General features: G+C 43.7%; 1 non-coding gene across 1 annotated transcript; it reads left to right on the forward strand.

The window, feature by feature from the left end:
- Positions 1-4,887: 4,887 nt before the first annotated feature.
- Positions 4,888-5,016, forward strand: LOC117715928 (small nucleolar RNA SNORA36 family). The gene has a single exon (XR_004607708.1). It is a non-coding gene; the product is annotated as a small nucleolar RNA SNORA36 family (small nucleolar RNA).
- The last annotated feature ends 14,983 nt before the right edge of the window (positions 5,017-19,999 follow it).

Consider the following 19,999-nt stretch of genomic DNA (forward strand, 5'->3'; position numbering starts at 1 on the left):
AGCAAATCTTTTATGTCTGGGAGTGATTCTGACCACCCACTGAGCACTCTGAAGGCACAAATCTGGCCCACTGTGTACCGTGTATTCCCCTGGAAAATGAGGCCATGTACATTCAATGAATGTTAACTTGAGAATGCCTGCGACTAATGCACAACAAGCAATGAACAACTGATGGAGATGAGAAAAAGTATGTGTGCATGTGTGTGTATGTGCACATGTGTGTGTGTGTGTGTGCATCCATGTGTTTTTGTGTATGTGTGTGTGCAGTTTCTTGTAACCATGTCTGCCATGTCTGAAGTCTCTCTACTCATAGGAGACACTTGTATCCTTTTTTTATTTTTATTTTGTTCACAAGGGGATTCAACATAATTGCTTGTTTCGAATTGTGGGATATCTTTTTCACCCAATGACACCAGCAAAGCAATACACCAGCTTGAGTTTTCTGTATTTCTCTTCAGTCTTGCTCACCACTGTGCTTTCATCCATTTATAAATAACCTCACACTGTGGCCAGACATTTACTATTAGTTCCACTGGAGCCTCTGACAATGGTTGTCTTCAGCTGATGGGCAGTGCTCTGCTGAGAGATGCCAGCGGTACCTTAGTGCATGTTTGCTCTTCCCTTAGTGCATGCTCTTTCTCTTCCCAGACTCCAATCTAGACACACACACACACACACACACACACACACACACACACACACACACACACCTCACCCTTTTCCTTTTTGTCAGCTTCCTGCTCTCTTTTCTTTTCCACTTCCTCCCCTAATTTTGTATTCAGAGTTGCTTTGAACACAACAAAAATACTGCCAGAGGTAGTTATAATTGCACATGAATTTTGTCATATTTCATAGATTTTCTTCTTAGCCTGAGTAGCAAAAATTGACCTGTAAGAAGTAAAATGAATTAATGTGATGGCTTCTCGCCCCTCCCCTTTGTTCTGTTAGGAACGTTTTTTTTCTTCATCATGGTATAGCCCTATTTTTATTCCCTGTCTCCTGGATTTTTATTTAAACCTGAAATATTGATGAATCCCACATAGAGCTCAGATTCATTAGCAGAACTACAGCTCAGCTCAATTGGCACAGGTGAACACAAACTTGCTAAATTTTCAGGGGCCAGCAGCCAATGAAGGGCAATGTGAGGTCACTAGGAGCTGCTTTGACTGTTCTGGGTTCTTTTGGTGCAGTCACATGGGTTGTGCAGGAGATAGATTTTTGAGGAATGATCCAGGAGATTCCCCTAGGTCAGCAGGATATGGTGAAGAAGATGAACCAAATCCAGCTTCAAGCTCCAGGTATGATGCTGGCAGTGTGATTTGGGGCCTAGACTTTAACTGCTCTAAGCAGTTTCCTATAAGACAAAGACAGAAATTCATATCTCATAGAGCACAGAGAAAAGTTAGGCAGTGTTTAAAAGCATCCAGCAAAGGGTCTGTCATTTAGGAAGTTATTATAAAGTAGTATGTATTATCCTGTCACTCATGTTTTGTTATCAGAAAATGAAACCATCCTTCCTTCAACTGTCTCTTGGGGTGACTCTTCATTCATGAACATGATGTTCAAAACCATCATTAAGCTGGGTGTGATGGTGCATGCTTGTATCTGGGAGGCAACAGTGGTAGGTAGGATTATGAGTTCAAGACCAGCCTAGGCTATGTAGTATGACTCTGACTCAATAGAAGGGGATGGATTGGTGCTTGGGTTGTGGATCACTTTCCTAGCGTATGCAGGATCCTGAGTTTCATCCTCAGAACTACAGCACAATAAATAAACTAAAACTTAGCACTAGCTTTAGAAAAACAAAGTAAAGGGTAACTGTTAAGTAGACATTGGCAATAACTCAGAGTTGATATAAACTTGTTAATCTTCTTATCTTGACCAAGTTATTAAATCTGCTTGCTGTTGGCTTATCTGTGTTATCATATTTATCACACACACACACACACACACACACACACACGTAATCACAGGCTTTTCTACCTCACCCCTGTTCCTGATTAATGACTTGGTGGCTTTTTATTCATTAATAAATGTCTAGGTCTTAAGCTAGGTTTGTGCCCCAACTAGCTTGTAACTTCATTAACCAATTTATATTATTCTATGTCTCCCATATGACTGGTTATCTCTCCTCAGTTTCATATGTCCAACTTTCTCTGAGTCTGGGTAGAGAATCTTCCCATGCCTGACTATTTCCCAGAGTTCTCTCTCTCTCTGTCAGATGTCTCACTGTCTCACCTTCTAATCCTACCTCAGCTTATTGGTCATCAGATTTTTATTAACAGATGATACACACACAATGATAAGTTCAACGTTTGATGTTGCTTTCGAATTGGAGTCTGGAAAACAGGGTTTCTAAAGCACCAGACATCTGAAGCAAGAGACTGGGAGCTGGAGTACTGTTGGTTTCCAGTTTGGGAGCTGGAGCACCTGGGCTGGGAAAACCAATCATTCACATCATGGGTTTGCTGCAGGAAGACTCATGGGACAAAGGAACTTATCCATGAATCCCTAGAAGAAACAGTTCACAACTGGCAGAATAGAGGGTGTAGAGGCTTTCATGACCAGTATGTATGAACTAGAGAAGTAACACAAACAAAGAAGTTAGCCATCTCTTCCTGCCTTTGCTCTCCTCACATCATTTATCTCTGGAGGATTCCAGACTCAGGCACAGGAGATTGCTCAGAACCAAAACTTACTTCCTAATTGTAGCTTCACAGGGACTGAAGAGTGTGCTCTCAAAATATGTGTTGAAGATGTGGCCTCTAGCATCTCAGAGTGCCATTGTATTCTGAAAAAGAATCTTGCAGAAGTAATTGTGTCAAAATTGAGTTCATTTTGGAGTGGATTCTTATTTACTGAGATCACATCTTTATTTTAATAAAAAAAAAAGGAATTTTAGACAAAAAGACACCAGAGGAAAGGAAAGGGTGCTGCCATGTTCTGTAAGCTATGGTATTTCCGGGATCAACAGAAATTGAAGAGGCAACAGGCATTCTTCCCTAGGACTTCATGAAGTCACAGCTCTGTCCTGCCCATGTCTTGTTTCTTTTTACTTCAAGGGTGCCAAACTCTGAGACAATACATTTCTGTGGTCTCAAACCAGCCCATTTGTTGAGCATTGTCATGGCAGCCTTAGGAGGCTAACACAAAGCTCACAGCTGTATAGGAGGGAGGGAGTGGGGAGGCTGCAATTTAAGTCCACTGAAGATTGTCTTATCCTGAGCTTTAAGAGACAAACCTGACCAGCAAGTTATGGGATCTGCTCAAGATATTAGGGGATTGTGCTATATATTAGGAAAGGGAGGCTCTACAGAGAGTAGATAAATGCAGAGACTGGAAAAAATACAATTATCTTATGCACACACCCTGCTGAGTTCAGAGTGCTCAGTAAACCAGTTACATACAGATTTTAATGTCCTCTGCCCACCAGATGCTTGGGAAGTTTGCCAGGATTACTCTCAAGCTGCAGGCTGGTTACCATGACAATGAAGGCAAGAGACAATCCTGTAACTATCTAGTTTACAGACTAGGTGGTAGTTTAAATACTCCATCTACTGATGTTTTGTGATTAACTTTGATGTTTAAAGATGAACCCTTAGGATCATGACTCACTGGAATCTCAGCGATCACCCAGGGCCATAAGAAGCTCCCTCCCTCAGGGAAAGAGCAGACTTCCCAAGTAGCTTGAAGAACCCTTTTCACAACTTGCCTTTGCACTCATATTGGTATCAGGCAGCTCTAAGCACAGAAGATCTCCACAGTGGTTAACTCCCTGGAGTCTCCCCCAAAGTTTATTGGGGTAACTGTCTTTGTTTTTCATTCCCCACACAGCCCACTGGGCCGCCTCATTTTGTTCTGCAAAGTCCCCAGAGGAGCAGGCTATAAGCTTACTTTGGTGTGGGGATGGATCTCCATGTTTCTCTTTCCTGGAGACTGGGGCACCGAGACCAGAGTCTCAGCAGGTTTGGATGCCAGCAATGTTCACACTGCAGTGCCCTAGCTGGGGATGACTGCCACACTTAACACACTCTCTCTTTTGCAACAGGGTTCTGTCTGGGCAGCTCAGCCTACACTTCCTTGCTACAGCCTTCATTTTCTGCTCCTTGTAGGAATTGGAATCATCTTCCCGACTCTGCTCCAATCTTCTTAGTCTACCTGGGAATGGCCAGTAGTGGTGACTTTGGAAACAATGGAGTCTTTAGAGGAAGAGGTATTGAAGAGAGGTATTTTAGAGGAAGAGTGCAGGATGGGTATGGGGGATAATGGAGACACCAGCCTGAGTGTATCATGGCATTCTGTCCCCTAAATAGAGGATGTTGTGAGTGTTCCGAGCACAGGACGGGAAGTCAAAGTTTTCCTTTGCAACACCTTTCCTTCTTTCTCATCATACTTGGGTTCTGAGTGCTGAGCTGGACCTTTTTTTTTTTTTTTTTTTTTTTTTTTTTTTTTTTTTTTTTTTTTTTTTTTTTTCTAGTTGGCTCCATTGGGAAAAGAAGGGGAGGGTTAGACCGAGTTAAAGAGGTCCACTTTCCTTGTTTAAGACAAGGCAGGAGGATGTGTCTCTAACACATTAACAGGCTCTAGACCACACTTGCCCTTTTCCTCACCCCTGCACATGCCGAACCCCATTGGCTCTTCTTCATGTCACAACATCCTGCCCTTGGCTCTGGCACTTGCATGGTTTTTGGTTTCTGTTCTTATGTCTCTGGCTGCTCCTTTTCCCCTCCCCTTCCTGATCCCCCTGTCTGTCCTTTAGATGGCCTTTACCGTTGTCTTTTTCATTTTCTGAATCTGTTTACTCATTTCTTTAAAGACAAGTGTCACATCAAAGTTTGCAGACCAGAAAATGGTTTCTGGACCTCAGATTCAAAAATTTCAGTTCTTCTCCAAAGTGTTGAGTGCAATTCAGGGCAGCTTCCATGTTCTATTAATTAAACATGGGAACATTGAAATTGGCTGAGGGAAATGACTAAATGGAGTGTTACTCTATTCATATACTTCTAGCTCACATGCATGCACGCATACATACATACATACATACATACATGCATGCATACATGCACACACACATACTCAGGGGGCCATCAGCAGCTATACCACATTGAAAGGGTGAGTGAAAGAGGCCCAGAGGCCTGCCAGCTATGTGGCCTGTCCCTGTGGGAGCCACTAAAATGTGCACATGTGTGGAAAGATGAGAAAGAGATGTAGAACAGTTTGAGTATTATGAGGAGAGGAGGAGCTGAAGATGCAATGGGGAGGGGAGTGGCCTATTGTGTGTGGCCTGCCCTGTCAATCTGATACCATCATGGGGTCCTGGTTCATGCTTCCTCTGAGGACCGTGTCTGTATCCCTGGTCATACAGCAGCAGGTTAGTGTTGATGTCCCTGGCTCATATTACTCCTTAAGACCAAGCAGGTGTTCCTGGTCTGGGCTGCTTTCTGGTACTATGTTGATACCCATGGGGGTTGTGCAGAGTTGGTTCTACCTCTCAATGGCTGAGGCACTCTGGCCTGCTGGCCTCACCTCTCTGGGCAGTAGAGAGGGCCCTGGTGGTGGGAGAACAGATGAGCCAGCCCTGAGGGCACGAGCTCAGTAGAGCTGGTCTGGGTACATATCTGCTGTGAGTGAGGTGGTGTGGGCTTAGAGAGATGCACCCCAACATCCTTTCCTCACCACCTGTCCCATTCAGAAAAACTAGCCCCCCCCCCCACCCCCACCGATCATGAAGATCACAAGAGGGGTTGGGAATCTGGGCTCACCCTTTATCAGCTGCAGCACTTGGAAGAGTGGGCCCTGCAACTTCCCTGGGCAGCGCAGTAGAGCTGCCTCTGGTGGCTGGGGGCACAGATGAGCCAGCTAGATGGTATGAGAGCTGAAGAGCTGTCTCCACCCCTTGCCAGCTCTGGCACTGGATGAGCTAGCCTGGGCCATGATAGAAAGCTTGCTCTGGTGGTATGAGTGTGGGGGAGCTGGCAGGCTGACCAACTTAGTTACCACCCAGGCCCAGATCCAGCGTTTTGAGCTGGCCCACCCCTCTATCTACCTCATCTGTATAGTGCTGGAGCATGTGAAAGGGCCAGTCCTGAAGATCCAAAGCTGCAGGATCTCCAGGATACAGGGCAACAACAGAATATCACAGAGGAGTTCCGGTGAGAATCCAGTATTGATAGTGTAGCAGAAGCCAGAGGCCTTGAACTGACCAATGACTCATTGCAATGAACATTTGCAAGTAAAGATGTGTGGACAAAAGGGTACACTGTGCGACACACTGTGACACACTCCAGCTTCCATGACAAAGATGTTTTTTTATGTTTTGTTTTGTATTGCTTATTTTTATTGTTTTCTTTTGGGGGAGGTTAGAAGGGCAGAGGGTAGATATAAAAGGACTGGAAGATGAGTATGTTTGGGGTACAAAGAATCAATAAAAAGTTTTTAAAAATGCATTTTTTACTAGAATGACACCTCTGTGTGACATGCAGACACTTTCAGAAAACACAAACAAACAAATAAACAAACAAACAAACCCCTACCATCTTCTGTTGATTCACATTCTTCTAAGAAAGTTTGGCTCCCCATTAAGGAGCTTCTTCATGATTCAGCACATTGAGCTATTATCCTTGGGATTTTACCGAGAGAAGCTATGAAGTCCCTAGATAACATGGATCTGAACTCAATAAGGTATTAACAAATACCAGAATCAATGTGGTGGCGGTCCCTTTCCAGATAACATCTGCCAGACTTTTTTCTAAAAGGTAATATTGAACCCAGTCCTTTTGCATGTGTGTGTGTGTATGTGTGTGTGTGTTCTGTGTACAGTGTGTTCACATGCATATGTGCAAGCTCATGCCTATGAGAGAACATGGAAGACAGAGGAGGCTATTGAGTTCTGCTATATTACTGTGTTATTGCTTTTAGATAGAGACTCTCACTGAACCCAGGACTTACCATTTCAGTTAGACAGGCTGGACAGCAAGCCCCAAGGGATCCCCTAGCCACTGTCTGTGTTGCAAGCGTATAAATTTTGTGTGGGTGCTGGGATCAGAACTCAGACCCTTGGGTTTGCCTAACAAATGTTCTTATTCGCTTCACCATCTTTCCAACTCCCTTTCTACTTAAAAAAAAATTACAATCCAGCTGTTGTTCCCCCTCCCAGTCTCCCCTCCCATAGTTCCTCATCCCATTTCCCCTTCCTCCTGTCTCCGGGAAGACGCTCCTCTCCCACCTAGTCTCCACTCTCCCTGGGGCCTCAAGTCTCCTGACGATCAGGCACATCCTCTCACACTGAGGCCAGAACAGGCAGTCCTCTGCCTGTGTATGTTGTCTGATTGGTGGTTGAGTGTTGGGAGCTCCCAGGGGTCTGGGTTAGTTGAGACTGCTGGTCTTCCTATGGGGTTGCCCTCCTTTTCAGCTTCTTCCATCCTTCCTCTAATTCAACCATAGGGATCCCTGACTTCAGTCCAATGGTTTGGTGTAAGTATCTGAGTCTGTCTCAGCTGCTGGTTGGGCCTCTCAACAGGACAGCCATACTAGGCTCCTATCTGTAAACACATCATAGCATCAGTAATAGTGTCAGACCTTGCTGCTTCCCATAAGATGGGTCCCAAGTTCGGCCAATCACTGGACCTCCTTTCCCTCAGTCTCTTCTCCATGTTTTGTCCCTGCAGTTATTTCAGACAAGAACAATTCTGAGTCAGAAATTTTGGCTGTGTGTTGGTAACCCCATCCCTCCACTTGGGGCCCCATCTACCTACTGGAGGTGGACTCTCTGAGTTCCCTCTTCCCACTGTTGAGCATTTCATCTAAGGTCACTGCCATTGAGTCCCACGAGTCTCTCACCTCCCAGTCTCTGATACTTTCTAGAGGGTTCCCCCACCTTCCACTCTCAAGGGTTCATATTTTCATTCATTCTGCTGGCCCTCTGTTCTTCTCTCCTGTCACCTACCCTCCCTAGCAATCCTGTTTCTCTTTCTCCCTCCCCTTCTCCTCTCCCACCCAGGGCCCTCCATCCCTCTGCCTCCAGTGACTACTTTCTTCGCCCTTCCAAGTGTGATTGAGGCATCCTCACTTGGGTCTTTCTGTTTGTTAAACTTAAGTTCTATGGGTTGTATCCTAGGTATTCTGTACTTTTTGGCTAATATCCAGTTATTAGTGAATATATACCATGCATGTCCTTTTGGATCAGAGTTACCTCAATCAGGATGATATTTTCTAGTTCTATCCATTTGTCTGCAAAATTCATGATGTTCTCATTCTTAATAGCTGCATAGTATTCTGTTGTGTAAATGAACCACATTTTCTATATTCATCCTTCCATTGTGGTGTTGGGAGCCAACTTTAGTAGAAAGCGGCTAGATCAACTTTGCAGCCATCTGGAACCATATACCCTGATAAGAGATTTGGTTTTCAATAGCCTACAACAGCTGAAGCACACTCTGATATCCCACATATTTTGTGTTGCTGTTTACTGCCCCCAGCTGCAAGGCGCACGTGGTAGTCACGCCTGCAAGGCATTGCAGTTCACGTGCTGTCCACATGCTATCTATGCCATACATGCTTATAAGGCGCATGTGCTATCCACGCCTGCAAGGCGCATGGTGCACGTGCTATCCACGCTATAGACGCCTGTAAGGCTTACGTCATATCAACACCTGCAAGGCACGTGGTATCCACGCGCCTACAAGGCACGTGGCAAAAGCGTATAAATACTTCAGAATTCCCTTCAATAGAGAGACTTGAGACTTGCGAGAAAGAGACTTGAGACTAGAGACTTGATCACACCCTGTCTTGTCTCCATTCTTCGAGTCTCCTGCCCGTGCAGCCTCACTCTCTCTCTTGACCAGAGCACTTAGCCCCAAAACATTGAGGCAGAGCACAGGTCCCAACACTTGGGCACCCAAGCGAGTACAGGCTGCAACATTGTGGAACATCTGAGTTGTTTCCAGCTTCTGGCTATCACAGATAAGGCTGCTATGAATATAGTGGAGCACATGTCCTCCACTATATTCATATATATATATATATTGTGGTATGGTGGGGAATCTTTTGGGTATATACCCAAGAGTGGTATATGTGGGTCTTCAGGTAGAACTATTTCTAATTTTTTGAGGAGCTGTCAGATTTATTTCCAGAGTGGTTATACCAGCTTGCAATCCCACCAGCAATGGAGGAGTGTTCCTTTTTCTCCACATCCTTGCCAGCATCTGCTGTCACCTGAGTTTTTTATCTTAGCCATTCTGATTGATGTAAGGTCGAATATCAGGGTCCTTTTGATTTGCATTTCTCTGATGACTAAGGACTTTGAACATTACTTTAAGCTCTTCTCAGCTACTCAAGATTTCTCTGTTGTGAACTCTCTGGTTAGCTCTGTACCCCATTTTCATTTGGTGTTTTGGAGGTTAGCTTCTTGAGTTCTTTATATATTTTGGATATCAGCCCTCTATTGGGTGTGGGGTTAGTGATGATTTTTTTTCCCCAATCTGTAGGTTGCTGATATGTTCTATTTACTGTGTCTTTTGCCTTACAGAAGCTTTTCAGTTTCATGAGGTCTCATTTTTCAATTCTTAATGACATATTTTTTCACTACTTTCTTAATGCCAACCTCCGGGAAGGAAGAAGCTAAAGGGTAGAAACCTATGAAGGAGAGCAGTGGTTTATGGTGGAGGGAGGGTAGCTCAGGTAAGTCGTGGCAACAAAGCAGAGTGAATAACAGTGATGGGCTTGGAGAGGCAGAGGAAAGTTATTGAGGTGACACCTGGGGGGCAGCTTAAGAGACACTGACTTGGATGGAGATCTGTCTCTGTGGGCCATCAAATACCATCATAAGCACTGGTCCACTCTTGTAAGCTGAGATAGGATGCTGTGCTGGGATTCTGTGATGATATTTTTAGAGGTTCAGTCTCCCAGGAACAGTTTAGCAGAGATTCTCAGAGCTCAAGGGTAACAGCTCAGTTACCGAGCTCTCCTCTCCTAGGTAAGCAAAGCAGAATACTGTGGATGGAAATTTGGGGTTAATGTTCAGCTAGACATTCCATGCTCCTTCTACTTGGAAACCCCAGATCCCATCCAAAATTTAACGACTTGTCTGGGGGGGCAAAATCAAAGTAGGGCTGGGATTAGGGGACAACTGTTTTTCCAGAGGCTCAGGGGATATGAGGGAGCTTCACTGAAAGAAAGTTTACTTAAAGAATACAGTGAAAATCTAGTCTCTGTTCACAGACATCACCCCCAAATACTACACTCTGTTTCTCAATGGACAAGGCAGGTGTGATGGTTTGTATATGCTTGGCCCAGCGAGTGGTGTGATTAGAAGGTGTGGTCCTGTTGGAGTAAGTGTGTCATTGTGGGTGTGGGCTATAAGACCCTCATCCTAGCTGCCTGGAAGCAGTGTTCTACTAGCAGCCTTCAGATGAAGATGTAGAACTCCCAGCTCTTCCTGCACCATGCTTTCCTGGATGCTGCCATGTTTTCTGCCTTGATGGTTATGGACTGAACCTCTGAACCTGTAAGCCAGCCCCAATTAAATGTTGTCATTTATAAGACTTGCCTTGGTCATGGTGTCTGTTCACAGCAGTAAAACCCTAACTAAGATAGCAGAGTAGATCAATATGAGCTTTGGAATTCTTTGGGATATTTCTAATCAATATTTAACATTCAAAGTACAGAAACATTAAATGTCTGTGATTATACAGCAATAACCAAGGGAACGTAAACTTAAATCAGAATTTAGTAGTTCTGTGGGCCCAGCAAATCATAATTGCAAGTCTGCAGAGATGGCTCATTAAGTATGGGGGCTTTAGTTCAGATCCTCAAAGTTCCTATGAAGCTGGGTGCTATAATGTAAATCTATAACCCCAGTGCTCCTACATGAGATAATCAATGTCCCAAAAGTTCAGTGACCACTGACATGGGGATGCACACTAGTGAGCAAAAGGTACTTCCTCAGACAAGGTGAAAGCACAGGACAGACACCTAAATCTGTCTTCTGTCACATGTGCATGTACACAAACACGTCATCACCATCTTACACATACATGCAGAAAAAGATGAATAATATTAGGATTGGATACGAAATGCAAAGGTGTCTTAAAATGAAATCACAAGTGCTTGCCGGGGAATGGCTGGACGTTCTCGTGCATTGCTGACTGGACATTCTGTAACACGTCAGTTCTTTTATTTAGTAAATATTTATTGACATTAATTCAGTCTTTGTTTCTGATTTTTTCCTTCATGACATTATTCATGTTTTTTTTCTATCTATATCTATCTATCTATCTATCTATCTATCTATCTATCTATCTATCTATCTATTTATCTACAGAACACAGGAATCAAGGCAAGCTGACTCTGTGTTCCAAAATGCTTTTAATTGGCTTAAGTCCATTGGAACACTAGAAAGTTCTGCCCACAGTGTTTGTTTTGTATGTAGGTGAAGAGAAAGCCTATGTTTCAATCACAGTGATTACTAAAGTATTTCCTTGGAGTCAGGAAACTGAAATGTAACTCCTCCCACTAGACATGACTAAAACATCACAGCCCTGACAGTGGCTGGTCGCCAGCCACGTTTGAGTTCAATTTTCTTCTATTTGCTACTGAAAGCCTGCCAATTTGACCTAGTAGTTTCACTTTTAGGAATCTACCCTAATAAAATGATCATTAATTCACACAAAAATCCCAAGGACACTATGATTTATAAGGTAAAATGGGCAACAGCCTACATAAAGTTCCCCATATGGGCTAAGGTTAAATAAATTATATTATGTGCATATGTGGGAATTTTATGAAACAAATACAAATCATGTTTCTGAAAAATACTTAATGACATTAGGAAATTCCCGCGGCATAGCACAAAGTACGGAAGAGAAGATCTAAAATTGGATCCATGTAATGTGGTCCCATGGTCTTATTTACATATAGAGAGATTGGAAGCAAACATACCAGACTATCAACAGCTATTTATGAGACATTTTACCACCCTCTTTATGTGTTTTAATTCTTTAAAAATGTACACATATCAATTTTAAAATTAGACAAAAACTCAATACACATGAGCGGTATTTTATAGATTTGACCACTTGACAAAGATCCTAATGGGTGGAAATGAGTTTATTTTCTATTTGTTGAGCCATATATTTGAATTATGTGCTAGGTGCCTGTTATGAGGAAGAATGTCCCCAAACTCTTTCACCCTTTGCTCAGGCTTGGCATTTTATGGAGATCAGCTCTGCAGAGAAATTAGTCTTTGAGTAGAGGAAAACATTTCTTGCCAAAGACATAGGTCTGTGGCCCATTTCTCCTAGGGCTTTATGCTATCACTAGTACTTTTGTTGTTACTTTTATTATTATTTCTATTTTGCATGTGTGCCTTGTATGTGTACATGTGTACCTTCCCCCCACCATGAGCAAGCCTGGAGAGACCTTGTTTACCACAACAAGGTCAAGTGACAGGATCTAGGTGGAATTACCCACCTTGGCTGCCCGGAACACAGAAGCAGAACTGCCCCTGGGCTTGCCTTGAGACATCTCCGGCCGTGACCTGGAATGGACTATGGATTATCCCACCCATCTGAAACCAGGAGGGGTTGTAGGTTGGGTCTTCCCTTTTAAATTGAGAGCTGAACATTAAAGCTTGGGGCCTTGATCAGAGAACTTTGTCTTGGCCTCATCTCTTCTCGCCCTCCTTCCCCTTTCATTCCCAGCCCCTCTTTCAGGTGAATCCAGTTGACTTGTGGCTGCGGGCGGCTACATACATGTACATGTATTTGCATAAAGAGTGTGCCAGTGAATGTATATGTGCATGTACATGCATGTGGAGGCCAGAGGTTGACTTAGAGTGTCTTCCTCATTTCTCTCTACATTATATAATGATATAAATTGTCTCACCAAGCCCAGAACCCATGGGTTTAATTATTCTGTCTATCCAGATTGCTCCAGAGAGTTTTCTTCTACTTCAAGAGCACTGGGATTGCAGGAGAAAAGCAGTCCCCCACATGTATGTGTGTGCTGAGATGTGACTGTTGTCTTCATGCTTGTACAGTAAGTGCCTTGTCCACAGAGCTGTGTGCTCAGCCCCAGTGTTTACCTCTTGAAGCTATGAGGCTTGGAATCTGAGGCTTCAGCTTCTCCTTCAGATTGTTCCTCCCCGTTGCCTCCCAGTGCTTAGGGTTAGGGCTGTCATTGCATACTGCAGATGGGAAACTGAAATGCACTGGGAAGTGAGTCACCCACAGTCAGACTGACATAGCTACAAAGAAACAGTGGGAAACAGGACCATCTGCTGTTCCACTTACAGGCATGATCCCTAGGCAAGCTTGTCACCCAGAGCTACTTTTCCCAAGTTGGAATGGAAGGCAGCATCCTCCATCCAGAAGGCCAGCACTGCAGCATCTCAGATCACTCACGGCAGAAGTTCTAAGGCAGGAGCCTGAGAGCAGTGACTCCATTTCTTTATTTGTATTCAGAAAAGGCCATGTTAACACTGCACCATAGGCCCTCCCTGAAGGGGGGGATCTTGAGGCTTGCAAGATCTCCTTTACTTCTTTCTCCCTAGTCCCCAGCTCCTCCTTTTCTCGTTTCTCCTCATCCCCTCATTTCTTCCCCAACTCCTCTTTTCCCTCCACTTCTCATCTCCCCATACCCACCCACTTCCTTCTTCCTATGTCAGTGGTCAGTGTCTGTAATGGCTCCTGACTGTTAAGACTCAAGCAGTGGTCTTCAAGACTGTGCAGTTGCTACGTCAGGATGCCACCTTTTCCATCATCCCCACGGCTAAGGTATGTACCTGTGTTCTTAGTTGTCCTTAACTCCTCAGGTCACAGGGCCTTTCAATCATTCCCATTTTAGCTCAGAGAACTAATGCTGTTCCGAATGAGCTGACTTCTAAACCCATGGTGGACTTGGGGTGGTTGTGTTCATAACTTCTGGAACTTCTCAGATCTTACTTCTTTGTGCCATATAGTATATATAACGTGATGCATGTCAATGTACTTCTGATTTTTCCTGCAGCCTAGCTATGTCAGGGCTGAACTCTGTGCTTATGCCTATACCAAAAGGTCATCTCAGCAACTTTATCTTCCTCACTAACCCACAGTTCTCAGTTTTAGCAAAGTTCCTTAATGAGGATGGGACAAGGAGCAGGGAAGACATAAACAAATACATGTTCACTCCAGATAGGGCACTGAAGACAGACTGAAGAAACAATTTCACCCAAGTCTCGTTTGGTAAATCAATGGGCTTATTTGGGTTACTCCTGTGAATGGGAGGTCACTTGCATGAGTGACTCAGGCAGCTGTATCAGTGGACAGCCCACCTCAGTGTGGGTAGTGATGGATGATTGACAGCTCACCAATGCTGCATCGCTGGGTTCTCTGCACAGCTTGTGGGCAGCTCTAGCATTGAAGAGTCTCATCCTCCCTCCAGAAGTGTTTTCTGGTTACATAACCAGAAAACAATTCTGGTTAGGGACCTTGTGAGTCTTATAAGGCACTGGTGAATGCTACTAAACTCTCTAGCTTCCTTCCTCTCCCCAGGATAGAATATTTACATAGATAAAGAAGAGTCAGCCACTGAGCATGGATTATTTATCTTGCAGGTTCTGAGAGCTTCACTTCTGAGATTAGACTTTCAATAGGGATCAAAGTCCTAAGAGAATAAACAGGTCCAGAGCCCTGAAGTTAGGCCAACACCACCCAAAGTGCTGTCATAGAGAGTGTCAGGTAGGACAGGAGCAAACCTTGAGAGCAAACCTTGCTTATTATGGTCTTTGTGGCAGTGAGTATATGGCTAGTTTCAGGAAAGTTAGTCTAATTCAGATCTCACCTTACCCTGCTTTTAATAAGAGATAAATGGAACTTAAATAGACCTGCACATATGCACTTGTAAATCATGGCCTCAAGAAAATACTCTCTAAACTTGAATGAGGCTTGACCCGTGGACACTTCCAGCATCTCTCTGAGGCGTTAGCCAACATTTCCTGAGTCTCTGCAAGGGGCCAGTCTCAGGATTAGATGATTCCAGTAATCTCAGCCAACTTTCCAGATGTTTAGTCAACATTGTCACCATCCCGTCTTATCTATGAAGAAACTGAGGGTACTAAAGGCCAAGAATCCTCTCAAAAACCACTGGCCAGTGATGGAGTGTGGTTCAAGTGCATCATGTAACTCTAGCCAGCGGCCTTGTTTGTAGAGAATGGACTTATAATTGAATTTTTCTTCCTGTCTTGTAAGCTTTTAGGTCCCACTTTCCAGAAGGTGGCAATCCAAGCGTGCCTGACTGAGAAAGGCCACAGCAGGCAGGAGGAGCTCACAAGGGAGCCTCCTTTCTGTCCTCTCATTCACGTCTGCATCTTGCCTCCTTCTCAAAGAGGAAAAGGAGGCCACTCCTGTATATTGATCAAGAGCCTTCTCTCTGGATTCATGTTGGTGGATTAGAATCATGGCTCTGTCACCAGCTTTGGAAAAGGGGAACACTTCCTCTCTAAATCTTTCAGAGTTTGCATCTTTAATGTAACATGAGGATAACAATCATGTCTCATCCCTAAATTTCCAAAAAGGAAACACAATAGTACATTTGTACAAGTTATTTTCTGGTATACAATATATGTACAATGAAACAGTCTCTTGGGTTTCCTATAGACAGCAGTTGGCCCGGGTGTGAAATTGCTATAAAGGCCTTAAAAACTAATTTCTTGATCTCCCAGTAAAGTAGGAGATGTGTACAAACTGTTACCCAGAAACTAGATGAACACAGAAGTATTCACATCTATATCATTTGTGATTAGGAGAGATTGAAAACAATCCAAATACCCACCAATAGGAGAACAAGTAAATCAGGAGATATCACTGCAATGGAGTACCATATCCACAAAGCCAAGGGGGGGGGGAGTGCACACAGATCAGCACAGATGACTTTCACCAAGACAATGAATACAGAGTTACAGAAGAATGGATACAGCTTAGAAAGCTTAGAAAGATGTAAGTACCTTTACCTTAGCAAGGCATATATATATGAAAGAAAAGCAGAGAGGAACAATTAATATCACATTCACCAGGAAAACAAAGGGAAATGGAGACATACCTCCAGGCATCTTTTTGCAGAATATTCTGTTTGCTACCTGATTTGTGGGAGAATGAAGCAGCAGGCAGAATTCCACCAGGGCCCTAAAGATTCTCCCTATGTTATGCTTGTACCCCTTCCTCAGTTGTTCTGGACCTCTTCCTCAGTTGACTCTGGACCCTTCCTCAGTTGACTCTGGACCAGCTTCTACTGTGAAGGAATCTTGTACCCCTTCCTCAGTTGTTCAATTGACTCTGGACCAGCTTCTACTGTGAAGGAATCTTGCAGATGTAGTTAAGATTCTACACTAGCTGGCTTCAATTCAGGCCACAGGATAGGATTATTCTAGATGAGCTGAGTCTTTTAAAAAGGGATTAGTAACACAGAGTCAGAGCACAGGAGGCGTTCAGCATGAGGAAATCTCTTGACTGTCACAACAATGAAGAGGGCCATGTCCTGGAGAACCCAGAGTGCTATCCATACTCTGAAGTTATTCTATTGACTGTCAGAAAGGACAGTCCTGAAGCCACAAGAAATTGAATTCTGGCTACCAGCCTGAATGCATCCGGAAATGATCAGAGCAGTGTTGAAGGTCGTAGATAAAAATGGGGTTCACATCTGAGTCTGGGTGGTATAAGAGGATACTGCCAGGCTGGGCTTCCAGAGCATCAGCGAGGAAATGAGGACTGTTTAAGGAGCCAGTTTGTCATGCAATGGTATAAAACTCACACAGGAGCTCAAAATCCTTATCTATAGAATTGTGTTACCTCTTAAATATCTCCTACGACTCTTTAGAGGCAGCTGGAACGGGTCAGGGATGAACAGAATTGCCAAGTTCTACCAGAAAAAAAATGAACTGGAAAAAGAGCCTTTGTGTCCAGCTCATAGTGAAACATCACTAAATGTTGGATTGTCAACAAGGCAGGTCATTGTGACACTGCTGAAGCCAATTCAGCAGTGAAGCAGGGGCCATAGTGAGTGGACGGAGTGTGCTCTGTGAGAGAGAAAGCCATTGATGGAGCAGATGAGTGGCCCTCTGGGCAGCTTTCTTGAGCCTGTGGGATTCAAGCTGGTGTACTTTTACTGGCTGCAAACTCTTGATCCATCTAAGGTACTTGGAACTCTCACAGGGTTATTTATTCTCAATTGGGAGGGAAAGAGAGCAGAAGGAGAGAGAAGTGTGGCTGTGCTGGGAAAGGCCTCATTGAACTGGCAAGGTGATGCCCCTGCAATTGTCATGAGAATTAGTACCTGTGGCAGTGGAGATGAATCAGTTGGTAGAACGCTTGCCTTGTAAGTATGAAGACTTGAGTCCAGTTCCCGGAACCCACATAAAGTCACTTACAGAAACATGTGTGTAAGCCCAGCACTGGAAAGGTAGATACAGGTTTAACCCTGGGGTTTGCTGGTCAGCCCTCCGAACCTACTTGATCCATTTCGGGCCATTGAGAAAACTTGTCTAAAAAAAAAAAGGAAAGAAAAGAAGAGAAAGAAAAGAAAAGAAAAGAAAAGAAAAGAAGAGGCCAGGGTTGTCATTCTATAAAAGCCAGAGAAGTTTGGCTTGTCTGATGGTTCTATTTTTTTTCTTTAATGGAGAAACAACACTCTCATGTCTTGGGTAGGCTTGTTGGGAGCTGATACTGTCTTGGGATATATAAATATCTATCTATGTCTATGTCTATGTCTCTATCTATCTATCTATCTATCTATCTATCTATCTATCTATCATCTATCCCCTCTTTCTCTAATTCTACCTCAATATCTACCTATCTACTGAGAGGTAGGAAAGAGACAGAGAAATAGACAGACAGAAAGAGAGAGAGAGAGAGAGAGAGAGAGAGAGAGAGAGAGAGAGAGAGAACCAAATCAAGGAGGAGTACATGGAAGGAGTGAGGGAGATAGGAAAGACAAGTTGGAATTTCTTGGGAACAAGGAGGTGATGATCCAGGCAGAGGGGTCCTGGCATGGCACTCTCTAAGTGGGAATACAAGATGAAAAGAAGCAAGTGGAAGACTTTGGGCTAGTGGCATGGTCTTTGTTTCCTTGAGGGCAGAATTCTGATCTCAGGGAAACCCACCAGGCTAACAGTAAATGCTGTTGTTGAAAGCAAAACCTGGAGGGCCTGTGGTTTGTTCCTTGTCACTGTGCAGATAACTTAGTGTGTTGGCCTGATATTCTAACAAGGGACATCTGAATCTCTTTCATGTCTTTAATGTTACAGATAATGTGTTGCACTTTGAATATAGAAAATTTGAACCCCCTTCAGCTTTGAGTGCCTGGTCCATGGCTGGGGATATTCTTTTCAAGGGTTGTGGCATCTTTAGGATACAGACCATTGCTGAGAGTAGACCACTGGGGTCGGGCCTTGAGGTTTCATAGTGTGGCTCCATTTCCTGTCTACTCTCTCTCCTTCCTGACCATAGATGAAAAGTGACCAGCTGCTTCATAACCCTGCTGCTACAACTGTGACCTGTACTTAAAAACGTGAGGCAAACAAACCCTTTCTCCCTAACTTCTTGTTAGATATTTGATGATGGAAATGACGGTATCTAATACACCCTGTGTCAGTTGTCCCATTGCAGTGATAAGACACATCAACTAAGTCAACTTAATGGAAGAGGGTTTGGTTTGCCTCTGAGTTTCAGGTCAATGGACCATCACAGTGGACAAGTCATGGTAGAAGGAGTTTGAAGAGGCTCCTCACATTGGATCACAGTCAGAAACAAAGAACAATGGATGCTTACAATCAGCTCAATTCTTCCTTTTTTTATTCAGTTCAGGTCATTGAAGGGAATGGTGGAACACATAGTGCACAGTGGGCAGCTCTTTACCCTAATCAAAAGAATTCTTCAAAGGCACAGCTAGATGCTAACTTAATTTACATGATCGCTCACAGGCATGGCTAGAGGTTAACCGAATTTAATCTCCCAGGTGATTCTAAATCCTGTCAAGTTGACAATCAGTATTAACCATCACAACTCCTATCCTTGCCAACTTGACACCCAATCAAATTACTGTTAAGTCCCAAGTTTCTATCCCTCCTCTCTAAAGGATCAGGCTATCTTATAATGCAAAATAAGGTCAGCTCAACTTTCAAAGTCCCTAGAGTTTTCAAAAAGTCCCACATTGCTTAAAAGTCCAAAGTTCAAGCCTTATCTGAGGTTTAAGGCAATCACTTAGTTTTGAGTCTCTATACCAGCAAAACCCAAATCCCACAGCTCCATGCCTGGCATGTGGCCTGTGATGGAATTGTCTTGGCTTTAAAGGGCTTAGGTTAGCCTCATGCTCCCAGCTCTGCTACTCATGGCACACAGAGTCTCTTTCTTGGCCTGGCTCCTCTCTAGGCTTGTAGCTTTCCTTGGTGGATCTTTCTTGCTCCTTTTCCAACATCTTACAGTTTTCCAATATCTTACAGTTTTCACTGCAATTTATGCTTAACATCAAATCTTTATATCTATATCTAATCTGTATCTCTCTATATATCTATCATTCATCCATGTGTGTCTGTCTGTCTATCTATCTATCTATCTATCTATCTATCTATCTATCTATCTATCTATCTACACCTCCTTTTAGGAATTACAACTCTGCCATACATTGCCTGGCAGTGACAACTCTTTGGAAGATTCCATGACTTCTTCTATTTTACATCTTTCATGCCTGCAAAAGCAGAAGCCCATAGATGATGCTTAAATTGCTGCCTCTCAAATCGTAGACCCATCTGCTTCTGTGTGCTTGCTGACGTAGAGCCGTCAGCTTCTGTGTGCTTGCTGACGTATTTCTTGGGAAATCCTTCTCTAGGCAACTCTTCAGCATCATTTCCATCTCCTTTGTGCTCTCTCCTGTCCAGTGAATTTGGATTTTCACAAAATGAGGCCGTTACTGGATGGGGTTTTGCCCCCGTGCTACCTTCCCCTTGTCCCAGCACAAAGCACCAGCTTTCCTT

This window comes from Arvicanthis niloticus, chromosome 9 (genome assembly GCF_011762505.2).
Source record: "Arvicanthis niloticus isolate mArvNil1 chromosome 9, mArvNil1.pat.X, whole genome shotgun sequence".
NCBI classification, from domain to species: Eukaryota; Metazoa; Chordata; class Mammalia; order Rodentia; family Muridae; genus Arvicanthis; species Arvicanthis niloticus.